Source organism: Ornithorhynchus anatinus, chromosome 2 (genome assembly GCF_004115215.2).
Source record: "Ornithorhynchus anatinus isolate Pmale09 chromosome 2, mOrnAna1.pri.v4, whole genome shotgun sequence".
In the NCBI taxonomy this organism is placed as follows: domain Eukaryota; kingdom Metazoa; phylum Chordata; class Mammalia; order Monotremata; family Ornithorhynchidae; genus Ornithorhynchus; species Ornithorhynchus anatinus.
Genome location: NC_041729.1, coordinates 47,904,661 through 47,921,026, shown reverse-complemented (window position 1 = coordinate 47,921,026; position 16,366 = coordinate 47,904,661). Strand labels below are relative to the sequence as shown.

General features: G+C 45.9%; 1 long non-coding RNA gene across 1 annotated transcript in view; it reads right to left on the bottom strand.

Moving 5' to 3' along the window:
• Positions 1 to 13,351, bottom strand: part of LOC103165721 — a 70,971-nt gene extending 57,620 nt beyond the window's left edge. Inside the window, exons 1-2 of the long non-coding RNA XR_484651.2 lie at positions 13,074 to 13,351; positions 6,628 to 6,707 (exon numbers count right to left, since the gene is read on the bottom strand). This is a non-coding gene — a long non-coding RNA (uncharacterized LOC103165721). The remainder of the gene's footprint in view (positions 1 to 6,627; positions 6,708 to 13,073) is intronic.
• Positions 13,352 to 16,366: the final 3,015 nt, after the last annotated feature.

Sequence of the window (16,366 nt, the reverse complement as noted above, 5' to 3'; positions counted from 1 at the left end):
GGGACAATCTGATGACCCTGTATCTCCCCCAGTGCTTAGAACAGTGCTCTGCATGTAGTAAGCGCTTAACAAATACCAACATTATTAGAGAAGCAGCGTGGCTCAGTGGAAAGAGCCCGGGCTTGCGAGTCAGGGGCCATGGGTTCGAATCCCAGCTCCGCCACTTGTCAGCTGTGTGACTGTGGGCAAGTCACTTCACTTCTCTGTGCCTCAGTGACCTCCTCTGTAAAATGGGGATTAAGACTGTGAGCCTCATGTGGGACAACCTGATGACCCTGTATCTCCCCCAGCACTTAGAACAGCGCTCTGCACATAGTAAGTGCTTAAATACCAACATTATTATTATTAATGGTTAGAGCACCAGCCTGGGAGTCAGAAAGATTTAGGTTCTAACCCCCGCTCTTCCATTTGACTACTATGTGACCCAGGGCAAATCACAACTGGTCTGGGCCTCAGTTATCCCATCTTTCAAATGGGGATTAAGTGTGAGCACCATGTGGGACATGGATTGTCTCCAATCTGATTAACTTATCTACTCCAGCTCTTAGTACAGTGTTTGGCACACAGTGCTTAATAAATGCCATTTTTAAAAAATGGCACTCAGTAAGAGTTTACTATGTGCCGAGTGGCTGGGTAGATAACAAGATCATCTCAGGCATAGCTTTCTCACATGGGGTTCACAATATAAGAAAAGAGTACTTTTTCCCCATTTTACAGATGAAGAAACTGAGGCACAGAGGAGTGAAAGAGCGTAGCCTCGTGGAAAGCCCATGGACCTTAGAGTCAGAGGACCTGGGGGTTCTGTTCCTGGCTCTGCCACTTCCCTGCTGTGTGGCCTTGGCCAAGTCACTCAACTTTCCTGTGCCTCAATTTCCTCATCTTTAAAATGGGGATTCAGTACCCATTCACCCTCCCTCAGACTGTGAGCCCCACGTGAGACAGGGACTGTGTCTAAACTGCTAAATTTGTATCTACTACAGCACTTAGCATAGGTTTTGCCATCTAGTAAGCACTTAAATGCCAGTTATATTAAATGACCTCTCCAAAGTCACCCAGCAGGCTTGTGGCAGAACTGGAATTGGAATCCAGATGAAAGCATGGCTTAGTGGACAGGGCACAGACCTGCAATAATAATGATGGTATTTGTTAAGCGCTTACTATGTGCAGAGCACTGTTCTAAGCGCTGGGGTAGATACAGGGTAATCAGGTTGTCCCACATGAGGCTCACAGTCTTCATCCCCATTTTACAGAGGAGGTCACTGAGGCATAGAGAAGTGAAGTGACTTGGCCACAGTCACACAGCTGACAAGTGGCGGAGCTGGGATTCGAACCCCTGCCCTCTGACTCCCAAGCCCGGGCTCTTTCCACTGAGCCACGCTGCAAGTCAGAAGGACCTAGGTTCTAATCCCTCCTTCGCCATTTGTCTGCTGTGTGCATTTGGGCAAGTCACTTAACTTCTCCGCGACTCAGTTACCTCAACTGTAAAATGAGGATTAAGATTTGAGCCCCATATGAGACAGGGACTGTGTCCAACCTGATTACCCACATCTATCCCAGTGCTTGGCACATAGTAAGCACTTAACAAGTATCATTATTGCTATTATTATTATTACTGCTTGATTCCCATGCTGTTTCCATTAGGCTACTCTCCTTCCTGCCTTCTCTAGCTCTGGGGAAGACCCTCTTCACCCTGACTCCACATTCCTGCCTCCTTTTCAGGGCCCTGAAGAAGTGAGAGGGAGAAGGACCTCCATTCTCTTTCCCTAAGTTCAAGGTCCTAAGGGCAGTAAACCAGAGCCACCCACGATCAACGGGGCCCAGCTCACATCCCACAGCCCCGCTGCTACAGGGAAACTCAAACTGTGAAAGGCCCATGGCTTGGACTCCATTTTTTGTTTGGCCAAGCTGCCATCTGCTCAAGATGGGCACATCACATATGCCATAGGCCTTCCCCATTGCCAGGCCATTGGGATACTCCGGGCCACAGCCGCTGACCACCTTGCGGGCTAAATAAAGTGGTATTTGCCCACACCCCTGAGCTAATTAGAAGAACAAGAGACTGGTCGTGGGTTCGAATCCCAGCACTGCCACTTGTCAGCTGTGTGACTGTGGGCAAGTCACTTCACTTCACTTCCTTCTCTTCTCAGTTACCTCATCTGTAAAATGGGGATTAACCGTGAGCCTCACGTGAGACAACCTGATGACCCTCTATCTACCCCAGGGCTTAGAACAGTGCTCTACACATAGTAAGCGCTTAACAAATACCAACATTATTATTACAGAGCACTTGGGACAGTAGAGTTGGTAGATACAATCCCTGTCCACAGGGAACATAAGCCTAGAGAGGGCAGCACGTTAAAATAAATTACAGATCAGGGAAACGGCAGAGTACCCTGTCCTTTCCTTAGGGTAATATTTTCCTGAACTTACCAGAGACTCCGTCTATCTAGGATTGGTCTTATCCCTGTGGCACAATAAACAACACTTATGGAACACCATCACTGTTATTCTCAATTCTCAATCTTATTCCCAATAATGAGCATTTTGGTCATTATGTGGGTCCTTGGGGCCGATCTGTTGACCCGTAGGCCTCTGGAGCCTTGAGAGATGGCCGGTATAGGACGTAGACTCCAGATTTCTTCATTCCTTTTTCCTTCCTCTAAGAAGAGGCAGCAACCTTGTAATCACGACTGCTTCAAAAGTATTTGAGCACTTACGATGCGCAGAGCACTGTACTAAGCAACTGGGAGAGTATCATATACCAGAGACTTCCTCTGCCCACAGCAAGCTTACAGTCTAGAGGGACGAGCCGTGCCTTCAATATCCCCCGTCCCCCCAGCTCTGGAATGAATAACCATTCTTTCTTCTACCTCATCAAGCTTCCCCTGTTCTTCGTGCCTCTCACTCCCCTTCGTTCACAGCTGGTCATATAGAATCTCCCATAGGTTTCAGCTGAAACTAAACTTGCCTTCTCCTTTGATGAGCAGAGAGTGTCCCTTTCCTCCCAACCCTCTTTGCTGAAGAGATAGCTAGCTTCCAGGAGCCACCCTCATGTTCTAAAGAGAGAACAGGGTCTCAAAGCAGTGTGGTCTGGTGGATAGAGCATAGGCTGGGAGTCAGAAGGACCTGGGTTCTAATTCTGGCTCTGTTACTTTTCTGCTGGGTGACCTGGGGCAAATCACTTAATCCCTCTATGATTCAATTACCTCATCTGTAAAATTGGGGATTAAGGCTATGAGCCCTGTGTGGAACAGGGATTGTGTCCAATCTGATTACCTTTTATCTACCCCACTGCTTAGTACCGTATCTGGCACATAGTAAGTGCTTAAAAACCACAATCATTATTATTACCTGCGACCCACACAACTCTGTCCCCCAGTTTGAGTGAGGGTGAGTGTTTGAAGAACTCTGCTGAATCTCTTTGGTAATGGGCTCCTCTGACAGTTGATCACCATGTTTACCACATCGAGGACACCCCTCCCTCCCCCCAGGTCAGTATGTTACAAAAATGTGTAAAATGATTTGGGGGGGAAAAACCAAGTAGCAAATACTTTCTGATGAGCATGACTAATCAAAACCCAGACGGCACCCCTAAATTTATGCCAAAAGAAGGGGACAACACATTCATGTGATGAGGACTGGGCACTCCCTCCTTCCCTCAACCTAGGCAAGTGAGGTCAGGGTGAAGGCAAAGGCTCCAGGTGTGACCGTGGAAAAGGAAAGCATCTTGAGGAGAAATGAGCTCTGAGAACAATAATAATAATAATTACAGTACTTGTAAAGTCCTTACTATGTGTTCTAGATAATCAGATTGGACATAGTCCCTGTCCCACATGGGGCTCACATTCTCAATCCCCCTTTTACAGATGAGGTAACAGGCCCAGAGAAGTGATGCGACTTGCCCAAGGTCACACAGCAGACAAGCGGCAGAGCCGTGATTAGAACTCAGGTCCTTCTGATGCCCAGGCTTATGCTCTATCCACTAGGCCATTCTGCTTCTAGTTAGTTGAAAGACATCAGGATGATAGGAGGGTAGCTATTCCTGATCATCCAAGGCCTACATTAAGAGGTCATGTGTCAAGACAATTTGAGCCGACTGTCCTGGCTGATGAGGCTCTTTGGAGTTGCCTGCCTGGCCCAGACCAATATCTGCACAAGTTTTTCTAGGCAACTCAGACATCTGGGAAATCTCTAATTGCCTGGAGCTTTAAAAAAAAAAGCACAGAAAGATTTGCTTTGGAAAGCAGGAGATGGACTGGTGTGAAAAGGCAATGGCTGAACGATAATCAAGATCTTAATGACTTGGTCCACCTTCTCCTACCCAACTCTACAAGGCTTCTTGGAAATTCTTTGCAGAATCACTGATAAGGCATTCATTCATTAATATTTAAGCACTTACTGTGTGCAGAGTACTGTACTAAACGCTTGGGAAAGTACAATACAACAACAAATGGTGAGATTCCTTGCCCACACTGAACTCATAGTCTACAGGGACTCACAGAAGCTCTCACAAAGCTTATTGGGAGAAGACACTAACCTCCTACAGTATAAGCCTTTCCCTCCCCTCCCCTTCCCCTTCCCTCCAGTTACAGAAGTAGAATGCTGTAATAAGGAGCAGTAAAAGAGACTCTAAAATAGCTGCAAATCTTCAAAAGGTTGGGGGGGGGGGGGAGATGGCAGCCCAAGAGTTCTGCTTCTGATCCAGTTTGTCTGTAACATCACCTTGCAATTCCACAATATTGCAGCTCATTAAAAACAAAGGGTTGCTCATTTTATTAGCAGCTGTTTCTCTGGCCCTCAAAATTGATTTTCATCAGTGGAAATAGCTACAGGAAGGGCTCAGCTGGGCCTCCCACTCCCTCAGGAGAAATGCCACAGAGCAGCTCCGAACTTGGAGATCGCTACGCCGGAGCCCGTGTCCCAGCCTTCCCCCGCGCAGTGGAAACCTACCTCTAACAAAAGCGTCATTGATCTCCCTTCGAAAGGTGCCACTTTCCCGGGTTTACTCTCATTTAGTCAGCTTGGCAGCTGCATCTTATCAAACTCAAATGACAGGTAATGGTTTGCACTAAACTGCAGGCAAGCTGAGGGCTAATACATTAGAGGAACTTTTGTCAATTGCTCAGTCAATTCAGCAATCCTAGAAAAATCAACAGGGGCACCGACGGCATATGATTAGCATTCACCGGTGCATAGTCCTCCCTGCTATTTCAGAATATTGGTTCGGCTCTTGAATAAGACTGAACTTGGATGGAATCGCCCTACCGGAATTTCCCTGTGTTTGTTTCTTCTGTATCTGTCTTGCCTGGTGAAGACCCCAAGGCAGTTGGGATGAGCCACACAAAAGCCACCTCTTTCCCTGACAAAAGTATTCTAACGACTCCAGCAAAGAATCAAATGAGCGTGGCCACAAAGTGTGCTTTAAGTGGAGACAAGGGATAATCTTTCTCGATCCTTTTCCCGCTACCCCCTCCCAAATGTAGTTTTCCTACCTCCAAAAGCATCCTGGAAATAATAAAAAAAAAAAACCAAAGAAATCCAGAGTCTGATCCTTGAACACAGCCCGTTGACTGCACCAGAAAGAAAGTCACGATGAAGGAAGTCGGAGAATCAGTCTAGGAGTTATCAGTAAAAACAGTTTCCACTGCCCTGAGGGGGGAAACACACTACAGAAAACTGCATTCAGCCTGCCACTCAAAGTCAATCCTAGGCACCTGCTTTTCTGCCCACCTGGAGATAAAAGTAAAATGAAAGAGGCACATCCTGTCTCGCCAAAGGGAGGACCCTAAAGTCAACCTGGAACTTTCCTCCCCTAGATGAGGCCTCCTGTATTTAGCCCTAATCAACACAAGTGAAGACAGCTGAGGCGGCATCTATGGAATTCTTTGAATTTTACTGATATATTTTTATGCAAATAAAAGATCTCGTGCCTATGGATTCTGACCATCGGGAACATAGTTCAGACTCCCTAACAGACCAGTGAGGTTTGCGAGGGAAAAGCTAGGTCTTGCACACACATTTGTCTTCAAAGTTAAAGAGCCCATAAGAGAGACAAAGGGATTGTGCTGCTGGAGTGCCTGTGTCTTCTCTTCTGATATTTGGGTGCCTGTCACATGCATCTTATCCTTTTCTGTCCCAGGGCAACTGCAGAAGTCATCGAGCCTATAGCCAACTCTGGGAACTAAGAAAAAGGCCCAAGAGATCAGCGACCAGTCACAGGTGGTCCAGACAAGTCCCACAGCCAGCTGGCCCCTGTCCCATAGGCCCCACCACCATCACCACCATGCTGAGGAGCAGCAGGGCCTAGTAGAAAGAGCCTGGGAGGCAGGAGACCCGAGTTCTAATCCCAGCTCTGCCTCTTGCCTGCAGTGTGACCTTGGGCGAATCGTTTAACACCCGTGCCTCAGTTTCCTCATCTGTAAAATGGGGATTCAATGCCTGGTCTCCTTCCAGCACTTTGAACAGTGTTTTGCACATAGTGAGCACTTAAATACAATAATACATATAGTCCCAGACAGCCCAGTGATTGATGATAGAACGATCTCATCACAAAAAAGACACCAGTACTAAGAAGAGTCATCCACTTTGCTAATGTTTGAACGTGGAGGGTATACGACGAGACCTCACCTCTCTTTCTGAAGCAGCAGGGGGTTCTCGGAGAAGGTCAAGTCTACCGCAGTTCCCCTACATGTTCTGCGCTCTTCTCTCTGCCACCGGAGAGGGAAGAGAGGGTAACTTCTTGACATCCGCACCAGAATCTCTCCACGGAGCCCAGCTGGGCTCCCACATGCATCTCAATCAGCGGAACGATAAACAAAACAATATCATAATAATGCACGCTCTAATTACACCTAGTCTGGAAAATACACTGCTCACATCTGCACTTTTTTCTAATGATCTATTGTTCTTTAATAAGACACAGAAGTGAAAAACCCATCCCTTGTCAAACCCCGTTGTTATGCTAACTAATGCGAGATAAATAAGCCACACTACAGTTAATAAGCATCATTCATTTGAATATTTATTCCAAACATGTTTGTCTGAATGTCATGCCTAATCAGCCCATCTCCGCTGAACTAAAGACAGGACCTTTATTTTTAGTGAAGGAAGGAGACTGTAGGAAGAAAGTCGGCAATCAAAGCGTATTTTGGTTCAGCTTGGTTTTTGGAAACTTCAGCTGCTGGTGGAAGCCCGTTCCACACCGTAGCGATTTCCTGCACCTTACGTCCTCCACTTTCCTTTTTCTGGGGAAAAGGTCCAACAGCGGAAAGATGCGGCCAAAGGGATGTCTCTCTCAGGACCACCACCCACTTTCTTGTAGGAATCCGCAGCTCCGCCTCCCGGTGCTGGTCTTCACCAGGTAGGCGTCCCCCGTAATATCTTCTGCCGCACGCATTTGTGTTTCCCCAGAGTCTTCTTCTGTCTATATTTACCCAGGGGTTTGAAACTTAGTGATTACACACGAGTGGAGAAGAACCAGTCTGGGCTTGGGAAATCTTCAGCCACTCTCAGCAGTGCTTCCTAATAAACACATCCTTTGCAAGGAAACAGTCTGCTGTAGAAAATAGCTATTTCCTGCTAAGGGATCCAGATATGTCAAGGACGGACGGGACAGAGGATTTTCCTAAAGAGGAACATACTGACACCACTTGAGATGTCCCAGGAGCACAGATCTAATAATAATAATAATAATGTTGGTATTTGTTAAGCGCTTACTATGTGCAGAGCACTGTTCTAAGCGCTGGGGTAGACACAGGGGAATCAGGTTGTCCCACGTGGGGCTCACAGTCTTCATGCTCATTTTACAGATGAGGTAACTGAGGCACAGAGAAGTTAAGTGACTTGCCCATAGTCACACAGCTGACAGGAGGCAGAGCTGGGATTCGAACTCATGAGATCTGCCGGGCCTGGTGGGCACAGGGACAAGCGATAGTGATGATGGTATTTGTTAAGCACTTACTATGTGCCAGGCACTTTCACATGAGAAGTGGAGTCACCTGGTGGATAGAGCAAAGGCTTGGGAGTCAGAAGGCCCTGGGTTCTTATCCTGACTCGGCCTCACGTCTGCTGTGACCTCAGAAAAGTCACTTACCTAGGCCTCAGTTATCTGTAAAATGGGGATAAAGACTGAGCACCTCATGTGGGACATAGGCTGTGTCCAACCTGATTAGCTTTTATCTACCCCAGCACCTAGTACAGTGCCTGGCACATAGTAAGCACTTAAGTATCATAAAAAAAGGGGGGGGGTTAGAGATGGTCAATCTTAGGGAGAGAGAGAGCCCATGTGAGAGCCTGGCAGCTGGATTTTTATCAGAATTGCTTTCCAAGTCCACAGAGGCAAATCGCTTGACTTCCTGGACTCAAATAGGAAGTCTCCTCAGTTCAGCATTCAGCTCCCTAATCATTCCATCCTTGGGATGGTAAACAATTAGAACCATAGAGAAGCAGCATATCCTAGTGGTTAGAGCCCAGATCTGGGATCAGAAGGACCTAGGTTCGAATCCCAGCTCCACCACTTGTCTGCGGTGTGAAGTTGAGCAAGTCACTTCACTCTCTGTGCTTCAGTTACCTCATCTGTAAAATGGGGTTTCAGACTGTGAATGCAATATGCAACAGGGATTATGTCCAATCTGGTTAATTTGTATCTACCCCAGAGTTTAGTACAGTGCCTTGGCAAATAGTAAGCATTGAAATACCACTAGAAAAAAAAAAAAAAAAAAAAACCTATGGGGAAGGGCTTTTTACTGTTCAAACAAAGGGAACAAAAAGCTCGCAGCTCCCAAGACTCCCAGAGCTAGGCTACCAAATCACTACCAAAGCCTAGTCCTACTTCGACAGCAGGAAGAGTTGTGGGCAGGGATCTCATCTACTTTATGGTATTGAACTCTCTAAGGCACTTAGCACAGTGCTCTGCACACTAAGTGCTCATTAAACGATTGATTCTGGAAAATGATTCAGGAAGGCGCTCCTTTGAAGGGAGAGGCGGCGGGGGGTCTCTAAGTATGCAAAAATCTCCACTGAGATCAATGGGTGCCACTGACCAGAGTGGATTTTTTTTTTTTTGCCTCAGCAACATGCATTAGATCTATTATTGTTAAACCCTTACTCTGTGTCAAGCACTGTTCTGAGAGCTGGGATAGATAAAACTGATCTAACTGGACACAATCCCTGTTCCGTTTGGGGCTCACGTTTAAGAAGGAGTGGGATTTAATTCCCATTTTACACAAGAAACTGAAGAGCTGGACACTGAAGAAGTAGCTCTCCTTCCCAAAAGGACAGACTACTTTAGAAATATTGCCAAGTTCCTTTAAGAGTTTCCAACAGCCTGGAGGGAGGACTCTCTTATCCTAACAATTTCCTTTTAATCCAACCATCGTTCTAACAAAAAGGGTCATTACCTTGCGGGGCAACACAAGATGGAATGAGGTGTATCTAAGGGCAAAGCTCTAGCTGGCTTGGCTGACCCTGGACGTTAAACTTCCTCCTGAAAATACAGATCGGGAAGGGTAAACGGTTCAGGTCATAGACCCATGTGAACTAAACTGAGGACTAGGCAGACCCCTCAATTATATTTGAGCACTGTATAGGTGCTTAAGCACTAGGATAGACAAAAGATAATGGGATCAGATACAGTTACCGCTCTCCAGAGACTACAGTTTTTCACCAAGGTTGGAGGAGGCTAATAGGGATGATGTTAAATAACCAGCGATGGCATCCACCTGGATGTTTTTCTGGGGAATACATCAACTCATCTGCCATGTCTCTGCGAGTCCCTACTGTTCCAGACTTGGTTATCCTTCCTTACTTTCTGAAATAAGATAGATTTCTCACGCCTAGTCACAGCAATAAATTCCCATGTGAACTATCATTGTCTAGTTCCAGAGCAGCTAAATTTGTCATTTGGAATGCTGGGGTTAACTCAGGGAACAGCAAACAGTGGCAAGGAAGGAGGGGGTAAAAAGAGAATAATAATAAGAGTAGTATTTGTTAAACGCTTAACAAATACCATCATTACTAAGCGCTTACTATGTGCCGAGCACTGTTCTCAGCGCTGGGATAGATACAAGATAATCAGGTTGTCCCACGTGGGGCTCACAGTCTTCATCCCCGTTTTACAGATGAGGGAACTGAGGCACAGAGAAGTGAAGTGACTTGCCCAAAGTCACACAGCTCACAAGCGGCAGAGCTGGGATTCGAACCCATGACCTCTCCCAAGCCCGGGCTCTTCCCACTGAGCCATGCTGCTTCCCATAATGACATTTATTAAGCACTTACTATGAGCAAAGCACTGTTCTAAGCGCTGGGGGGATACAAGGTGATCAGGTTGTCCCATCTGGGGCTCACACTCTTTATCCCCATTTCACAGATGAGGTAAACTTAGGCACAGAGCAGTTACATGACTTGCCCAAATTTCACAGCTGACAAGTGGCTGAGCCGGAATTTGAACCCATGATCTCTGACTCCGAAGCCTGGGCTCTTTCCCCTGAGCTACACGGCTTCTCTATGTGCCAAACACTGTTCTAAACATCGGGGTAGACAAAAGATAAACAAAATGGACACAGTCCCCATCCCACATGGGGCTCAGTCTTAATCCCCATTTTATAGATGAGATGACTGAGGTACAGAGAAGTTACGTGACTTGCCCAAGGTCACACGGCAGACAAGTGGCGGAGCCGGCATTAGAGCTCAGGTCCTCTGATTCCCAGGCCTGTACTCTATCCACAAGGCCATCCTGCTTCCCCTAGAAAGAGAAGCAATGTGGCCTAGTGGAGAGAACACAGACCTGTGAGCTGGAGAACCCGAGTTTTAATTCCAACCCTAACCCTAAATCCCGGAGAATTGATCACACCTGACCATGACTGCGGAAACTTGGGCAAGTCGCTTAAGTTCCCCGTGCCTCTTTCCTCCACTGTAAAATGGGAATTAAAATAACTATTCTCCCTCCTACTTAGACTGTGAGCCCCGCATAGTACGGGGACTGCATCTGACCTAATAAACTTATAGTTACACCAGAGCTTAGAAAGGCATTTGACACATACCAAGCCCTTGACAAATACCTGAAAGCAACCAGACAACTGAGTCAAGTAAATAAAGAGCATTATGTCCTAATAATTAAAAAGTTAAAAAAAAGCAGCACACTCCATCTCCTGCTTTCACAGTTGGGGCTGCATCTGGCCCCAAGTTGAAGCCACTGCCATCCTGGGCTACTGCAGGACCAGCTAGTCGTGGCTTGGGATAGGGATGAAGTGGTTGAGCAGTTTCCAGCAGCCACAGTCCCAAAAAGCCACCTCGCCCCCTGAGCATCTCCCTTTGGCTGGTCCGTGGGGGCCAATAACAAGCCCTGAATGGACTGGGACTCACTTAAGACTGAGACTTGGGGACTCGGGTCTGCTGGGAGGGAGCAAAGGGAGCCCCTTTCTGGCTCCAAGGGATGGGTAAATTATCTCCTCCTGGGTGCCTTTCCTGCTCAAGAATCTGTGCGATAACCCGTTAGCTAAATCCATGGGAGTGGCCTTCCTCACCCTTTAGAAAGCTGGAACCCATCTAGTTCACGCGTGCGTTGGAAACCAGTTGAAGTGATCATGTACGCCGGTTACGTGTTTGCCTTCCCGGTCACTTTCTTTTAGAGGTTGTCATATTACGAGGGGCTGTATATTCCGGCAGCTCTCCCGATGCTCTCCACCCAGCAAGTGCTTAATAAATTCATTCAATCATATTTATTGAGCGCTTACTTGCTATTATTACTAGAAGAGTATGAAAATGGTGTCAGTACAAAACGTGTCTTCCCAGCTAAGGAATAGATAATGGTGAAGCTAATGGGAGATAACGGGAGGTGGAGCTTCTAAACACGATAGAAATCACTCTGAAGGATATCTGTCTCACCGTAGAAAATAACGTGGGGGGAGGAAGGAGAAAGAGGAGGCAGGGAAGCATTTCTACCAAAAAAACACTCAAGTCAGTAAAGTGCCTAAGAATCATTGATGAAAAAAGAGAGGCTTCTACAAGAAGAGGATTTTGTGATTTCTATTTATGAAACTTCCAGAAACAGCCTCCAACAACTTCAAATTTTGTTAGTACCAGAGAATTGAACAAAAGTGACCAAAGACCCATGTCTGACGTGGAAAAGGTGGGAAATATTTAACCTTGGCTAACAAAATCAGAAGTGATTGACTGTCATCCACTCTTTCAAAAGGACCACCTATCTTAGAGACATTTATCAATTAATGGTATTGACTGAGCACTATACTAAGGGCTGACTTCACAAATCAATCGTAAAACCTTGTGCGGTGCTTCCAAACTATTTTTGGTAAACTTCTAGAGGGCAGGGATCATTTCTGCCAACCAATGGTGCTTACTGTGTGCAGAGAACTACATTAAGCATTTAGCAACTCTGCTGGGCTCAATCACTTAGTAGAGTGCTCTATGCAGAGTAAGCATTCAATAAATATCATTTTTTCTACAGGGGTTTTTTCCCCTCCCACAGCAAAGGACCACCATGGCTTCCTGTTTGTAACCTTCTATAGTCCCATCTTTTTTTTAAAAAAAAGTACATTGAATTCCCATTCAGAGCCTGCAAAAAGGTATATCCTTTATAGTGCTAAAGTACAAATATCATCTTAGAGGCTTTCTCTTTCGGCCTAAATACTACTGTTCATTTGACAAACAAAATAAAGTAATAACTCATACCAAGTCTTTCCTGAACCTGGGCAGCCTCAGTGAAACATAGGGAATCAGAGCACACCACCAGGGTTAATAATAATTATAATAATATAATAATAATGTTGGTATTTGTTAAGCACTTACTATGTGCAGGGCACTGTTCTGATTTCAAGGTAATCAGATTGTCCCTCGTGAGGCTCACCGTCTTTATCCCCATTTTACAGATGAGGTAACTGAGGCACAGAGCAGTTAAACGACTTGCCCACAGTCACACACTAAGTGGCAGAGCCAGGATTCAAACCCGTAACCTCTAGACTCTCAAGCCCGGGCTCTTTCCACTGAGCCACTGTGAAAAGGTGGTTTTGTTTTTTTTTCCACTTAGTTTAGCCACCGAGCAAGAGAATGACACATACACAAACTCACTCCACCAAGGGTCCACTACCAGTCTGCTGGTCACAGGAGTCCGTTCTTCATCCCACTGCAAAAGATTGGGCGAAAATCTTGGAGACACTGGCCACTGGTGCCGCAAGGCTGCTCTCCTGCTTCTACTCGGCGTGCTTCTTTCCCCACTGCTTCCCTCTCTCCCCGTGCTTCTTCCTCCTTTGCTTCTGTCCCTCGTGCTTTCGCGATTCAAAAAGAAATCGCCTTTTACCTGCCTTAGGCTTCGCCCCCGTGGCTCTGCGTGAGTCCTCGATTGGCTCAGGCCCGGGAGAACGAGGAGAGAAGGCCACACCTCCCTCCCTGCTCCCCTCCCGCGGGCCTTGCAATCACCTGTCTCAGGTAAAACCCATCAGTGCCTCCCTTGTTCTCCAGATCGCAAGCAGTCACTAATAAAGCAGATTACTGGGAGCTCAGCACGGTGAACAGTTTAAGCTATCCAAAATTGCCTTTCCGAATCCACTTGAGGTCAAATAACTCCATCTGTGGCAGAATTGCTCTAAAAACTGACCACTGGATGGAACTTAGTGAGTAAATGTTTTAAAGTGATCATCGATCCTCATATTCAATTTTAATCGCTTTAAGTATTATAAGATAGTATCGCCTACTTCCTCTCCCAGTAGTTTTTCCTAAAAGCTCCCAGGAATGTTGAGACTTCGCCTGGAAAAGAAGGTTTGAAGCCCCCTTTCCCTCTGCTCCTCCCCCTCCCCTCAGCACTGTGCTCGTTTGGATATATTTTTATCACCCTATTTACTTTAATGAGGTGTCCATCCCCTTGATTCCATTTATCATGATTATGTTGTCTTGTTTTTGTCCATCTCCCCTGATTAGACTGTGAGCCCGTCGGTGGACAGGGATTTTCTCTGTTGCCGAATTGTCCATTCCAAGCGCTTAGTACAGTGCTCTGCACATAGTAAGCGCTCAATAAATACTATTGAATGACTTCCACTGCACCAGGAAAAGCTGCTTTAGTGAAGAAAAATAACAGCTACAAGTATCCACGGCTGACATTACTCACAATCTTGTTTCAAAGGTACCAAATGTAATGGAGAGGTTTAGCCATGTAACAATAATGTTGGTATTTGTTAAGCGCTCACTCTGTGCAGAACACTGTTCTAAGCGCTGGGGTAGACACGGGGGAATCGGGTTGCCCCACGTGGGGCTCACAGTCTTCATCCCCATTTTACAGATGAGGTCACTGGGGCACAGAGAAGTGACTTGCCCACAGTCACACAGTTGACAAGTGGCAGAGCCGCGATTCGAACCCATGACCTCTGAGTCCAAAGCCCGTGCTCTTTCCACCGAGCCACGCTGCTTGTCCAACAGATAAGTATCTGCGATATGAGTCTCCTGCCCGAACTTCTGGCAAACTCTCTATTCAGAAAAAGCAGGTACCATTTAAGCTCAGTGGAAGTGATTTCTACTGGCAAACTGGACCTGAGAAGTTGACAGTGGCCGGCCACAGTGTAAAGTACCCTATTATTGTTTATTACCCTATTTGTTAATGAGATGTACCTCCCCTTGATTCTATTTATCGTGATAATGTTGTCTTGTTTTTGTTTCCTTCTGTTTTGCTCTGCCATCTGTCTCCCCCGATTAGATTGTGAGCCCATCATTGGGCAGGGACCGTCTCTGTTGCCGAAATGCACATTCCAAGCGCTTAGTACAGTGCTCCGCACATAGTAAGTGCTCAATAAATACTATTGAATGAGTGAATGAATGAAAGTTTACAAGGATGGTGGTTTAGTGGAAAGACCACAGGCATGAGAGTCAGAGGTCATGGGTTCTACATCTGCTCTGCCACTTAGCTGTGTGACTGGGCAAATCACAACTTCTCTGTGCCTCAGTTACCTCGTTTGTAAAATGGGGAGTAAGACCGTGAGCCCTATTTGGGACAACCTGATTACCTTGTAACTACCCCAGCTCTTGGAATGATGCTTGGCACATATAAGCGCTTAAATAGTCATCATTAGTAGTACTACAAAGAACACAGGCCTAGGAGTTAAAGGATTCCGTGGTACACATACATCACATTTTGCCAAGGCAGAGGCAGTTCTGTGCTACAGATATCTGCAGGCAAGTCATTCTAAAATAAACAAATATCAAGCACAGACGAAAGTATTGCAACTCAAATAGACAACTTTGGCTTCACTCACTGATTCTTGCAACTTAAACTCTTGGAAACATCCAGCAGTCCCCTCTTTTGCTCTACTATAGCAGAAGCAGCATCACACGATCTTCGGATTGTTAATCTCTTCACTAAAGAAAAATACACTGGCTGTCTAACCCATGCTGCCAACCCTAGTCTTATTTCTGTTGAGTTTTACCTGCCTCCACTTCAGGAAATTCTGCAGAATTATGCTTCTCCCAGACCCTCACTCAAGTCTCCACTGGATCAGATCAATGTTATTTACTGAGCACTTACTACGTGCAGAGCACTGTACTGAGTGCATGGGAAGGTACAATACAATGGAGTTGGTAGACGGGATCTCTGGCCACAAGGAGCTTCGTCTACATGGGCAGACCAACGTGAAAATTTGTTAGATTATCAAGTGCTGTGGAGCCATTTCCGAATCATAGCGACTCTAGGATAGATTTTCTCCCGAACGCTACAGATGGGAAAATAGGATATTTACCTGTATTGTGGGGCTGGGGTACTTAACACTAGCCTCTTAATAGTTTTGGCAGTAATGCAAGATGAGTTACTAAAGGAACAAAAAACACAGCCCGTGACTGATAAGTTTCAAGTCTAATGCTGCACTACAGGACTAAGATAGAAAGGAAACATTGATCTATTCAGTAGTGCCCTGAATAAAGTGATCTACCCCTAACACTTAGTGCTTGGTCCACCTTTAAAGCTTAAACAAATAAATGATAAATTCCAGTTATTAGCTTAAACCTAACCCATTCATGAGGGGCAGGATATCTTAAAAACCATTTGGATGCCCTTACATGTCTCAATTTAAGGGGTTCAGGAGAAAGGCATCAAGGCTCACCTTTGATATTTAGTAAATTATGGTATCTGTTAAGCACTTACTATGTGTCAAGCACGGTTCTAAGCACTGGGATAAATACAAACCAGTCCCTATCCTATTTGGGGTTCACAATCTAACTTGGAGGATTTAATCTCCAATTTACAATCGAGGAAAGTTAAGAGCAACTGTGGAGCTGCAATTCGAACCCAGGTCCTCTGACTCCTAGGCCCATGCTCTTTCCAATAGGCCCTGCTACCCTGGATAACTCGTGGTTCACCACTGGAAAAGTAGTT